General features: G+C 48.3%; 1 protein-coding gene across 3 annotated transcripts in view; it reads left to right on the forward strand.

The window, feature by feature from the left end:
• LOC110256399 (uncharacterized) overlaps positions 1 to 13,740 on the forward strand; it is a 138,235-nt gene that overhangs the window by 55,592 nt on the left and 68,903 nt on the right. Inside the window, exon 4 of one of the 3 annotated variants that reach the window (XR_014824574.1) lies at positions 3,876 to 6,160. The gene's annotated coding sequence lies outside the window, so the exon portion shown is untranslated. Of the gene's footprint in view, positions 1 to 1,375; positions 6,161 to 12,470; positions 12,610 to 13,740 lie in introns of those variants that run through there. The other 2 variants (XR_014824576.1, XM_084990754.1) reach the window with 2 other exon arrangements.

The raw sequence follows: 13,740 nt of genomic DNA on the forward strand, positions 1-13,740 counted from the left end.
CCACCTGAAAATATGCAACACCTACCTTTCTAGGTGTTTTTCAAGGAATAAGTGGAACTCTTAAGTTCTGGTTTCAGAGATCAAAGGATGACTCAACCACATGGGCCAGCTGTACACCAAAAACTGAGTGTTTACTGTTGCATTTTGGGATGGGAAAAATGTAATTTCCTACAGAGTGCACCATCCTGGGCTCATAGGAAGCACTTACAGGTTGGTTACCTGGTTGGCAGGTTGGTTGGTTTGGAAACAGCTGCTGTGAGAAGGTAGCAGAGAACTGGCCCTGGGGCCAGAGGCAGGGTGGAAATGGAAAGAACCTGAAGTGGGCATCAGGACCATTCCCCTTGACCTCTCTATGGGACCTTGAGCAAGGCACTGCCTACCTGGGACATCGTGTTTCTGTACGGCCAGGGGATTAAATTAGGATCGTGAGATGATCTGTAAAACCATTCCAGTGAAAGCATTTTGGATTTTTTGCATCTGTAGGAAGCATTTAAAAGGCAGTCCAAAGATGAATTTGAAAATGACTTCCAAGTCTGGTTCCTGGGACAGCTGGGGCCAGAAGAGGAGAGAGCCTGCATTTAGCATTAGGACCAGTGGGGGGGAAAACTGCCCTAGAGCCAAGGGCCTGACGAGGCAGGATTCGCTAAGAGCTGCCTGGGCAGACCGCAGCAGCAGACACAATACTGCTGATCCCCCCCCATCCCACACTGGAAACATCCTTTTTGTCTGAGGCAATGTTTTCCACAGCTCCAGGGGGCTGTGGTCATTTCCTAACAAGATTTTTCCTATTTTGTGCAGCTGTGGTCTGGCATGTGTGACACTGAGCATTTTGAAACTGCACTTCCCTTGGCTCCTCCAGACCTGAGGGCTGGTGGGTAAATGCAGGCCTGGTGTCCTCTGGCCCTCAAACCATGGTATAGCCTTTTCTCCAATCCCCTGGAATCAAAGGTTAAATGATAATAATAATAATAATAAGTAAAGAAGTTGTATACACACACACACACTCAATGGAATATCATTCAGCCGTAAGGAATATGTCAGGATGATGATGTTAGATGCACAGAATGACAGAAGTATAAGGACTTGGGAGGTCATCGAGTGTAATCTTCTCATAGGAGGGGGCTTGCCCCAGGTCACACGGTCAGTTAGAAGACAGCTCCCCTGACTCTTGATCGAGGGGACACCCAGCCAAGACCTGCCCACTGAACTTCCTCCTTTCCAGATGTGGAGAGTGAGGTAACATGGGCAAAAAGAGAGAATTTAACTTGCTGTGAGTGGTTTAATAACATGAGTCAGCCCTATCCTACTCTGTTATTTGCGAATACCTAGTTCTCTGTTCCCATGGCTTTCACCATCTTTGTCCTTTGGCTTTCAGAGATGATAGATGGAATACATGGCTGCACAGGTTCATTCAATAGATAGTCTCAAGAGCTTTTCCAATGCTGAGGATGCTGGATAAGTAAGACGGTGGTCCATCAGAGCTGGGGCGATTCACTTTCCCCGCCAATCACAGTCCAAGGCAGCAAAGCTCAGGAACACCCATGGAAGGCACGGCCCGCGGAGCAGGAGGAGAGGTGGTTTGCCAGTCTGGGGCAGGTCAGGGATTGCAGAAGGAGACAGATTGACAGAGACCCAGTATTTATTTAACAGATGCTACTCTTTGGCTTATTTGGTAAAGGAGTTGAATTGAGTAGATGTTTATGTTTAATCCACAGCCATCAGGCAAGGACCATGAGAAACAGGACTGCCCCAGGATTCAGTCTCACAAAATTCTGCCTCAGTTTGCAATTATACACCCCCTCTCTCCACCTTATCTTTGTGCTGTTGTTTACTCTGCCAATTAGTTGCACATGGTTTATTCGCAGCCCCAAAGTCTCTACCAAAGTCCTTCTCACCCCACTGGAGACACAGACGCGGGGAAGGGAGAGCAGGCTAAGCCTTGGGTGTGACTGGGCATCATTCAGGGACCAGAGTGGGTCTGGGGATTCCCTTTCCGCGTGGGGGTTGGGGGAGATCTTGATGGGAATGAAAGTTAATCTGGGTCTCTTTGAATACAAAATCGGTCAGAAAATGTCAAGTACCTGGTTTAGGCAGCGCTCTCTCCAGGCCGTCATTTACCTGTAAACGGAGCACCATTCAAGCCTTAAATGTCAGTGTGTGCCTCTGCAAATGTGGGATCAGGTAACCCCTGAGTACTTTAGCCTGTGCTCTGACACCGAGGCCCCAAATCCCTGACATTAGCTGGGGGACAGCCAGACACCCTGCCTCGGAGTCATTCCGGGAGAAAGGCCCCAGGCATTGAAGCTTTGGGGATTTTGGTCCTTTGGGGGTGAATTTAATGCATCTCCTTCCTGAAGGTAGTTCCTAACTCTACCCGTATATGTTCAAAAGAGAACTCTTTAAACACGCAATGAAAACTGAGTTTTAATCCCCAAGCCTGGGTGTCTACCTGGCAGCTCCTCCTGAATCTAGCCCAGCTGCTCTCAACAGCCTTCTCTTCTGTGAGCTAATCCCTCTCTTGGCTCCTGTCTGTTAATGGCTTTCCCCATTCCACCGAGGCACCATATGCTTAACGATCTCCTATAAAGAGGATGAATTTCCCTGAGCTGTCCTCTAACTTTTGGAATGTACCGTCCCCTCCAGAGTGTCAGGGGAAAAAAAAAAAAAAGCTCTAAAGCAGCAGGAGAGCTAATGGACCTGTCTTTCCCAGAGAAAGGAAAACAAGGGTACCAACCATTTGTGGCTCCTGAATAATCCCGCTGAGAGGTGATCAGTCCCAGCCGCTAACGAGCTCAAATTCGCCTATTTAGTGATTGGCCTTTGTTCTGTTCTCTGCTACCTGAACTGTCTTCCCCACTCCACCTTCAGACACACTGAACCAGAAGTTCATCTAAGGGGCAAGAGGTGGTGATTTGAGCCTCTAGTTGTTATGAATCACCAGAGTGATGTCTTGAAATTCCAGGCAATATAAATCTGTGTCATTTGGCTGATCATGAGCTGGTGTTGCCAGAAATATTTCCAGTGCAGATTATTTTAAATACAAGAGTTCTTCATTATTGTCTGCTGTCCATTCAGATCATGGAGTGATAATTATTGCATGTTAAGGGACTTTAACTGCATTCATAGAACATGAGGTTTCCATCTAATATTTCCAAATCATTGCTCTGGCTGAAGTATACATACAGTAATAAGTCAGCTTTAGGAGACGTGGCTTACCCTCCAAGCCTTACATGGCAGCATTGGCACTGTAATCTCAGCTTTGCTCCTGTCCAGATACTGGTCTGAACACTAACAAGCCAGCCAATTCAAACTAAGATCTCATTTGACTCTTTTTTCCCCTACTAAATTAGCACATTTCTCAGGCATCTCTCCGAACAATGGTTCTCAACCCTGGCTGCAATTAGAATCATCTGGGGAGCTTTAAAAAAAAGTCAATGCCCAGGCCCCACTCCAAATCAATTAAGATAGATTTTCTGGAGGTAGGCCTCAGGCGTGGGAATTTTTATACAGCTTCCCCGGTTATATGTGCAGCCAAGGAAGGCAATCACTGTTTTAAACATGACCAAAATGGATGAGTATCAGCTTTGCTTGCATAACAACCATTAATTTCATATGTGTATACAATTTCATGTAGTCACACTTTAAGTCAAATAAAGCCAACAGGAAGCTGTATCTATATAGTGCGAGGTAGGTGGCACTTGTTCCAGTGCCACCTAGATCAGCCAGATCTTTGGAGCTGATCAAACAATAATATAGGCAAACAAATCTGGCCAAAATACGTTTTAGCAACCAGTTTCCTATCTGACATGTTTCTAGTAGAGCCAGGGCTGTGCGACTATGGGAGATAGTCATGATTCTTTGTTCTCTCCATTGAGGGGGCTGGGATGAAAGCCAAGCTGCAGTCCTGGGGCGGGGGAGACAACTGAGATTCGGACCCAACCTCCTCATGCTGACACTGGGACCACAGAAGACCGTGGCATCTTCTTGAGATTCCATGGCAACCTGAGGCATCCCTCTCAAGGATGTTTTCCCTTTCCACCACATCCACCCTTCCCACCGGCCCACGCAAACAAGCACCCTGGGCCAATCCTGAAGGCAATGCTGTTTATGGGGCACGACCACGCTTCAGAAAAGATATCCTGGCTGCTAAGGCCTGAAGCTTCCCTGCTGAGGCAGGGCCTGCTTTTCCGAATTTGTTTGCCAAGTTCTTGTGTCCCCAAATGGTCCTTCACACGGAGAGGTCTGATCTGCCAGCCTTATAACATCTTCGTTGCTTTAAAAGAATGGAAGAAATGTCTGTTTCTAATTACCACGTTTACAGCTCCCTTTTCTCTCCTATGGAAAACAGAATCAGCTCCTTTTTGAAAACTTGCAAATATTTCACATTTGTTTGGAAAGCAGATTTCTTTCCAGGTTTTTGGAAAGCTGAAGTCACTGACACATGGCTGCTGAGTGATATTGTTGCTGAGTGCAAACATCACTTGTTCCCCGCACAGCCAAACCTGCCTTTTAGGCCATGCTGAGGGCAGGGAGGGGTGAACCTGGTGTAGAACAGCCCCAAGGCTGCTGGGAGTGGTACTTGTGTCTGCAGAGACCTCAAAGAGAAGACCTGAACAAAGCAAATGATGGTCTGCCTTGAGCCCTGCCCCACCCCACCCCAGCCCTGTCCCAGGCACCAGATGATTCTAGCTCAGACCTCTGTTTAGCATAACACTACAGAAAAACCTGGTGCCCTTTTGGGGAATAAAAATGGAACATCATGGGAGTTCCCTCTGTGACACCAGGATCAGCGATGTCTTTGGAGTACTGTGACCCAGGTTCGATCCCCAGCTGGGCACAGTGGGTTAGGATCCGGTGTTGCCACAGATGCAGCAAAGGTCACAATTGTGACTTGGATCAGATCCCTGGCCAGGGAAGGCCATATGCCACCATAGTGGCCAAAAGGAAAAAGAAAAAAAAAAAAAAAAGGCGGGGTAACAGCATAGATCCTGGGATATCAGGTCTCTGATCTGTTCATTCTGAATCTGGTCTCAGTTACCTTTGGGTTCCATTAATCTGTTAGTTTCTTCTCTATAAAGGGCACAGATAGAGCAAGATCTAGTCTGGGGGTAAGTGGCTGCTGAGGCCAGGTGGCTTCAGGATCCAGCTCATGATTATAATCCCCTCAGTCCCCAGGTCAAGTCATCCTCTGTGTGTATTCATGATGATCAAGTGTCATGGGGATGGCAGGACTATTTAATATAGACACTAGAATGTTGGCTCTAGAAGAACCCTCTTCCGTTACAGAGGGCACTGTAAGGCTCAGCCAAGAGAAATGACTTTCTCAAGGTCACACACTGGTTTGTGCCAGAGGAAAGAAGAGGACCCAGAAATGCCAACTCCCCAAACTCTGCTCTTACCATCACCCTTTGCTTTCAGGTTGTAATGAGAAGCAGACAATGCGTATAAGTTGATGGACACAGTCTTTTCCCAGAAGAGAAGGCTGCTTGGGGGAAATAACACGATTAAGAGAATGTTATTTGGCCTCGCAGAGGGCAGCCCAGGATTCGTGCTGGAGAGAAATGGGAGATTCCAGGGGTCAGGGGTGCGAGAAGCCACACTGTGAAATCCACACAGAGACACTTGCGCCCCGCATGGGGTTCAGAGAAGACCCAGGCAACCAGGAAACTTTCTGTAGCTCTACGGACCATCACCAAAGAACCAGGAAAGAGGCAAAGCTCCAAGAGGAACCTAAAGCCCTGAGTTAGAAATGGAATTATTCTGAGAAAGGAGAGAAGCCAGCAGAGGGAAAAGTTAATCCCTTCTTAACTGCTCTTTGTTCCTGCACACAAGCTGAAGCAAGTAGGAGGAATTTCCAGCCCAGAACCCCCAGTGAGAAAAGTCTGGTCAGTTGATTTATTTAACCTACAGCCTGTCCAAGAGAGGAGACCAGCAGAGCCTTAAAGGGACACTGCCATTTTATGCGGGAAAAATCCCAGCTGCCGGGAGGAGCCTGTGCTTGTGTCCATTCTTAGCTCAGCCCAGTACACGGTGGGGGGAGGGGAGGGAAGATTTCCTTGATGCCAGGCAAGGGGGAGCAGTTCCCAGGGGCTGCTGGCAGAGTACAACTGCTCTCTCCCCAACTCTCTGGAAAAATACAAGCAAGGAAATTTGAACTTGGCTCTTGAATAGGCTCATTTTGTGTATCCGTGTAAAATGAGCAGCCAGCACCCCCAGGGCCAGGTCTGTGGTGACTTACGCTTTCAGTGTCCCTGGAGCCAAAAAGGGCTGCTCACTCAGAGCCCATGCCTGGTTGCCCTCTGGTTCCAGTTACAGAAAGATATGGAGGATGGAGTTCCCGTTGCAGCGCAGCGAAAACAAATCTGACTGGTAACCATGAGGTTGCGGGTTCGATCTCTGGCCTCCCTCAGTGGGTTAAGGAGGCGACATTGCGGTGAGCTGTGGTGTAGTTCTCTGAGGCAGCTCGAATCCCATGTTGCTGTGGCTGTGGTGTAGGCTGGCAGCTGTAGCTCCAATTAGACCCCTAGCCTTGGAACCTCCATATGCCGTGGGTACAGCCCTAAAAATAAATAAATAAATAAATAAATACACAAATACATAAATAAATAAATAAAAGACAAGGAAGGTGATGATAAGAATATGTCTGAGGGGCTGGAGATCGGTCCTGGAGCTTGGCCTCCCTTCCACAGGGAACCAAAGTCATATTTGCTGGGATCCCTAAAGAAATCCTGGTAACAGTGAAAATGAACTGAGAAGAAGGAGATTTTTAAGACAATGGTGAGGTTTCTGTCAAATCAGGAGTGGGCTGGAAGGCACTAAGTGGGGCCAAAACAGGGGCCCAGCCTCTGGGAACCAGTTTTTCCCACCGAGGATGCAGGCCAATGCCTGGGACTTTCTCCCTGAGGTCCCTTCCTTGTTCTCACAGGGCAGGCGTCAGGCCTGGGAGCTGCATTCTAGAGGCTGAGAATAGAAGCCTGAATCTCTCCCTGTGTCCTCAGTTCTGGCCACTGTGCTATGGAAGCTCTCCCTACACAGTTCATCCCCAGAGCTGAAAAACAGGGCTGCAGAGCCAGAGTTTGTCACGAAAGGGCACAGTTACCCACCCAAGGCTCTGACGAAGGACAGGCACAGTTCTTCACCAAGAGGAAGAAGGGGCAAAAAGAAAGTTCCGCCCGTTCTCAGGGTGATGACCCCCCCAACACACACATATACCCAGTTGCCTGGGTGGCAGCAGGAGGCACCAGTTCTGTTCCAAACAAATCTGGGGTTGGGGATCACTGCTGGCCTCACAGCTATAAAGTCCCACCCCAAGGACGTCCCAGGGCCCTTGGGTGACAGACCTCCTTAGTCCTTGGCACAGGTATGCCACCTGTCCACTCTGTGCCCCTCTCTGGGTGGCACAGGGAGGTGGTGGAGATGCTGATGGACACAGCCCTCCACACACTCATGGAGGTTACATTCTACGCAGAAAACAGCAAACCAAAGATAATGTGAGGGAGCAGAGGGCAGAGCGTCCCCATGGCCTGGAGGGTTGGGGAAGGCCTCCTGAGGGGACTGACAGAAATCTGAAATCTGGACATGAAAGGCATTACACAAAGTGGGGGTGACTTGTCCCTCAATATCTATCTCCTCTTCCTCCATGATCACAGAATTTTCAGTGGAGTATGTGACTTCCCAGCACCTACATATCCCAGCCCCTCTTACAGCCAGATGTGACTTTGTGGCCACATTCTTTTTTTTGGTCTTTGGACCCTCAGCACACGGAGGTTCCCAGGCAAGGGGTCAGATAGGAGCTACAGCCGCTGGCCTACACCACAGCCACAACCACTCCAAATCTGAGCCATGTCTGTGACCTACACCACAGCTCACAGCAATGCCAGATCCTTAACCCACCAAGCAAGGCCAGGGCTCAGACCTACATCCTCATGGATACTAGTCAGGTTGGTTTCTGCTGAGCCACAACAGGAGTTCCGTGACAACATTCTGGCCAGTGGGAAATGAGAAGGGTTGGTGTATAAACCTCTGGGTTTAGGGGAAGGGGCTTGCCCTCCATTTGCCCCTTTGCCCCTTGTAAAAGCTGTAGCTGGCGGTGGCACGGAGCCTTCTTGGAGCATGCGAAGGAAGTTCAACACCCTTGGCAGTAATAGAAGGTGCCTGGATGGAGTTCCCGTCATGGTGCAGCGGAAACATTTCCAACTAGGAACCATGAGGTTGCAGGTTCAATCCCTGGCCTCACTCAGTGGGTTAAGGATCCAGCATTGCTGTGGCTGTGGTGTAGGCCAGCAGCTATAGCTCCAGTTTCACCCCAATCCTGGGAACCTCCATATGCCATGGGTGCAGCCCTAAGAAGCAAAAAAAAAAAAAAAAAGGTGCCTGGGACTCTAGTGATCTCTCAGCTCAGAGCTGCCACACCAGCTGGGAGTCTCATAAGAGAGAGAGAGAGAAATAAACTTCTGTCTTGCTTAAGACATTGTTCTTTTGGTCCCTCTGTTCAAACAACCAAAGTGACATCCTAACTCAGACCCAGTGTGAGGGAACAGCAAGGTGTTTCTGCTTATGTTCTTTTGATCTTCCTAAGAACCCAGTAAGCAGGGGCTTACTGTCATCACTTTAGTGTCACAGAACTGGAGGCTGAGAGGGAAACTGTTCTTGCCCTAGATCCCATGGAGGTGGAGCCAAGGACTCAAAACTCAGGTCTTTGCCGGTCTAAGTCCAGGGAATGTGCTCTGAGCCACGCTGCCTCCCTCGCTCTAGGATGGGTCTTGGCGCTCTCTCCATTTGTGAAGCGAGTTGTCACCAAACCGTTCAGATCCCATCTCCATCCCCTTCCCCAGGCCAGTCCAGACATGGTTCGTGGTCCTGATGCACAGACCCGACTAATAGGTTTTGGGGCATCCATGACACGGTGATTTGTGGTCAAGGATGTTAGACTGTTGTTACTTTTCTAAGGGGAGCTCTTAAATTTTATTCTAAAAGGGAGTACTTGGAATAACCTCCCTTCATCAGCTTAACCTGCCTTCCCTGGTTCGAAGGAGCCTGGAATTCTTGCCCAGAGAGCCCCGGGGGACCCTCTGCTCCTTCATGAGGGCAAGCTGCTTCTCTCTCTCTCTTTTTTTTTGCCTTTTTCTAGGGCCGCTCCCACAGCACATGGAGGTTCCCAGGCTAGGGGTCTAATCAGAGCTGTAGCCACCGGCCTACGCCACAGCCACAGCAACTCGGGATCTGAGCAGCATCTGTGACCTACACCACAGCTCACGGCAACGCCGGATCGTTAACCCACTGAGCAAGGGCAGGGATCGAACCCGCAACCTCATGGTTCCTGGTCGGATTCCTTAACCACTGCGCCACGGGAACTCCTTCTCTCCTTATTATGCTAGCCTGGACTTCTTAGCGGGAGCAGCCCAGCTCCTCCGGGCGCACCTCAGGACACTGTGTAAGAACGATTCTGTTATTTCATCTTTTGTCAGCCGGGTGACTGATGGTATGGAGAACTGTGGGCTAAGCCGAGTTCACACAAATCCTCAGTCGCTGTTCTCCTACTGAGGCGCTCGTTAGGTTATGAATCACCCCCGGGCTACAGTGTCTGAATAATTCAGCCTTTAAAATATTGATTTTTATTCCTCACAGCCAGGAGGCAGCTTTCCACAGGCGCATGGCTCACTCGGGCCATCATGTGCCTCAGATGCTGGTAACTTGCAAAGATTTAATGACTGAAGGAGCCAGGCAGGCAAAGATGCAGCTTCCAGGGAAGCCTGCTGCTTAATGTTGGACCCGGGCTGGGGGGTGGGAGTGGGGGTGGAGGGAAGGTCAGGCCTGGGCATCATCTCAGATAAGCAAAAACCACGTCACTCAGGCAATGCTCATCTGGACTCCTGCCTCTTCTCTTTCATGAAGCTCCCTTTGTGTCCCTCTGCTACCCACAAAGGACATCGGAAAATCATGCTCCTCTCTCTGTATTGCCGTTTTTCTCTAATGACTTTCCTCATATGCTGCTGTATTTGCTTTGAGACAGGAGACTGCTCTAAACTGGTAATAACTCTGAGACACCCAGAGGATTCTTTAAGATGTTTGGGAAATCGTCACAAAAGATGACTGAGACGCTCACATTACCCTTTCTTCTCCCTGCCGCACTGCCTTCCTGGGTGATGGGCACACTCCCCTGGTTTCACCCTGGCCTGTGTCCCCTGGAGGCTCCCAGGTCTGTATCAGGGCCACTTCCCTTCTTTGACCTGACCCAACATGTCCATCTTCCTTGGAGGTTGGTCTAGATGGCCCCCAGCCCCTCAGACTCGCCTTGAACTCATCATCTTCGCTCCTGAGCCTGCTCCTCGGCCCCTTCTCCCCCTGGGGTGAGGCTCTCTCCCCACCGGCCTAGTCACCCAAGTCTGAAGCCTAAGAGCCAATGCAGACATCCGGTCACTGGGTTCTGGCAGCTGCTTTTTGATGTCTGTTCTCTCCCTCTACTTTCCAAGTATATTCCAAAGAGTCTTCCAACCCATCTTGCTTAGAGCATTCTGGTTCCTCCAATCCATTTTCCTCGTGGTCATAAGAGCCGTCTTCCAGAATGCAAATCACCATAGGATTTTAGAATTCTTTCAAAGTCTCCCTCATGCCCTCAAGATAAACTCCAAACTCCTTAGCAGGGCCTAGTCTCTATTGCTCCCTCCCACTCTCCAGACACAGAAGTCCCAACTCCTTGTGTTCTCACACCTCTGGGCTTCTGTCTGTGTCGTCCCTCCGTCTAGGGTGGCCTTCCTCCATCTCCTGACCTGGACAGTTCCTCAGCCCTCAGCTCAGGCCTCTCTGCTTTCAGGAAGCCTTCATGACTCCCCAGCCCCTTACAGCAGCCTTTGCACACTGTCAGAGCGCTCATCACCAGCTTGCCTGGGAGCTGCTCCAAGATAGGAACTGTGTCTTGTTTGTCTTGTCCTAGAGTCTGGCAGTGTCTCGGACTCAGAAGAGGTGCTCATTAAATGTCTGCTGTCACAGACTTTGGGGAAGCCTAGGATGACACTGTCACTTCCCCCAAGGTTTCTGTCACTTCTACTTTAGTTTTTGTAAATGGCTAAAACTTTTATTTTTAATTCCTAAAACTTAAAGCATCATTAGTTTGGGCCAATAGAAGCAGTTCCCTTAATTTCTTTTCCTCTGGGATTATTACTATATCAATTTATTTAGCCATCCATCCATCAGTCACTTCACTGAACAAATATGAAATACCTCCTCTCTGCCAGCCCCGTATGTTAAACATTAGGAATGTGAAGCTAAGTGACACACAGTATAGTCTCTGTCCTCAAAGAACGAACAGTCCAAGGGTGAAGATAGATGCACAGATACGTGACAAAATGATGTCACAGTGAACGAGGGAGGTGGGGGCAAGGAACGCTGGGTTAGAACCTCTCCTTCAAGGTTCTTCGAACCCACATTCTCTCCCTGGCTCTGGATTATAATTGCCTGTAGTTCTGCTTCCCCTCCCACTGGACCAAGAGTTCCTTGGGGGCAGAGACTACGTTATTCATCTCTGCATTCATTCAGCAAATGTTTATTAAATGTCTACTGCATTTTAGGCCCGTTAATGTGCTGTGGAGACAGCACATAATAATACAGACTAAGCCCTCATAGAGTTTACAATGTGCCTAATGCAGTGCTTGGTAGATATAAAATCTCTGGAAGAATATTGATGAAATGAATAGAGGGGGCACTCGGGGGGATAGGAGCTTTGCCATCAAACTTCTGGAGGGTGGCCCTGGGAAGAGAAATGCACTTGTTCAAAGATATCTCAAAGGGCAGGGCTAGGACTGATGCAGGTACTTTGCATGGGAGCCGGTTTGGGGAAATTAGGAAATATTTTCTGTTAGTAAAAGCTGTTCCATGGTAAGATACAGTGATGATAAATAAATGATAACACAGAGTTTGTAGAAGCAATTCCTACAGTGGGTTCAAGGAAGTTATATCAAATGACCTTGAGGTCCTTTCCAAATCTGAAATTTGATCATTTCAAAATACTGAGTTTTTTTGTTTGTTTGTTTGTTTGTAACCTGACCTTGGTCCTCGGGTGTTTGCCGGATAGGGTTAGGAACTTCCGGGACAGCACTGAAGCCACTGTGTGGAAGGGGACCGAAGATCAACTGATAAGCCTCCTTATTCTTCTGGCTCTCTCAGGATCTCCAGTTTTTATGGGACTGATGGGTCATGCAGGATGGATGTCACAAGGGGAGCTCACGCCTCACCCATTCCCCATGAGCAGAGAGGGCTTGCCAGAACAGTGGGCCAAAGGGAGCCCATTTCCCAGAGGAATGTCACCTCACCATGCCGGGGGCCCTCTCCCAGGTGGGCAAGTTCTAAGACACTACTGAGTTGGTTTGTTTCCCCTGTCTTTCATACCAGTCCTGATCAAAGGCGGGGGTGGGTGGGTGGCCTTTGTGCCTATTGCTTGTCAGTTAAAGGGGGGACTTTGATTGGAATCACAGGTGGGAGAGTTCAAGGACGGAAAATGAAAAGGCATCCTGTGAGCCAGGTCCTTCTGCTGGAGAGAGGCGTGAACCTTTATCCAGGTGCCAGTCTTCTCATCCCACCATAGATGCGAGGTGGATGTCATTTCATTCTCAGGTAAGAGGGAGGAGTGACATATAGAAAGGCGCTGCCATTTTCCAGTGACTCAGCCTGTGACTTTTTAAGCGAGATCTCAGAGAAGATGGAGAATATGAACTTGCTTCCCCAGGACTCAAGAGGTTGGTGCTACTGCCGCTTGTTTTAGAAATCAGGTGTAGAGAGTTGAATTAACCTGACTCCTTGGTTCATGGATAGTAGCGTCATTGGTTCCTACACAATCTCTCACATTTACTTACTTACTTATTCCTTTTACTCCCCATTCTGCAATCCCATTCCCCTCTCTCACCCAGTGATTCTTATGTGTTTAGTGTGTATCCTTTTGTTTGCATGTTTTCATACAAACAGTATTTACTTGCAGTATTTGTTTAATATTGGTTGAAGATTGGTTGTTTTACGGTGTTGTGTTAATTTCTGCTATACAGCAGAGTGATACAGACATGCATATATATATATATATATATATTCTTTTTCAGATTATTTTCCTTTATAGGTTATTTCAAGATATTGAATATAGTTCCCCGCGTTTGCAGTATTTTTAATTTGTGTAAATGCTCTATCTCACTCATCATGTTTCTTACCCTTTTTCCTCCACTTCCTCCTCCCCGTTCTTTTCATCATTCTTAGGATCCACCCATGGTGCTGTGTGTATGTCTGATTATTTGCTTCAATTCTGCTACATAGTACTCCAGGGTGTGCATCCACTATATTTTATTTCTCAATCTCAGTGACGGACACCTAGGTAGCCCCCAACTCCCACAGTAAATAACTGTGCAGAGAACATGTGCAGACACATCTCCTTACCGAATTGTATGATAGTGTCTTGGGATCTATATTCCTAGTGGAGAATTGGCTAGTATACTGCACTGAATTTGACTTGTGATGCCAGAGTGTTCCTGAGAATGTTTGCTGAGGGGCATTTCTGAAGTTCTTTTTTTCTCACCAGCAGTCCATAAGAATTGTCATGTCCCATATCCCTGCCAATACCTGGCACTTCTGTATTTCGCTAATATCAAAGGTATGCAATGAGGAGTTCCCATTGTGCCTCAGTGGTAACCAACCTAGTCAGCATCCATGAGGATGCGGGTTCTATCCCTGGCCCTGCTCAGTGGGTTAAGGATCCAGTATTGC

This window comes from Sus scrofa, chromosome 13 (assembly GCF_054392235.1).
Source record: "Sus scrofa isolate SSC_HxYL_T2T_F1_AM1 chromosome 13, Sscrofa_HxYL_maternal_Yorkshire_Landrace_v2.0, whole genome shotgun sequence".
In the NCBI taxonomy this organism is placed as follows: domain Eukaryota; kingdom Metazoa; phylum Chordata; class Mammalia; order Artiodactyla; family Suidae; genus Sus; species Sus scrofa.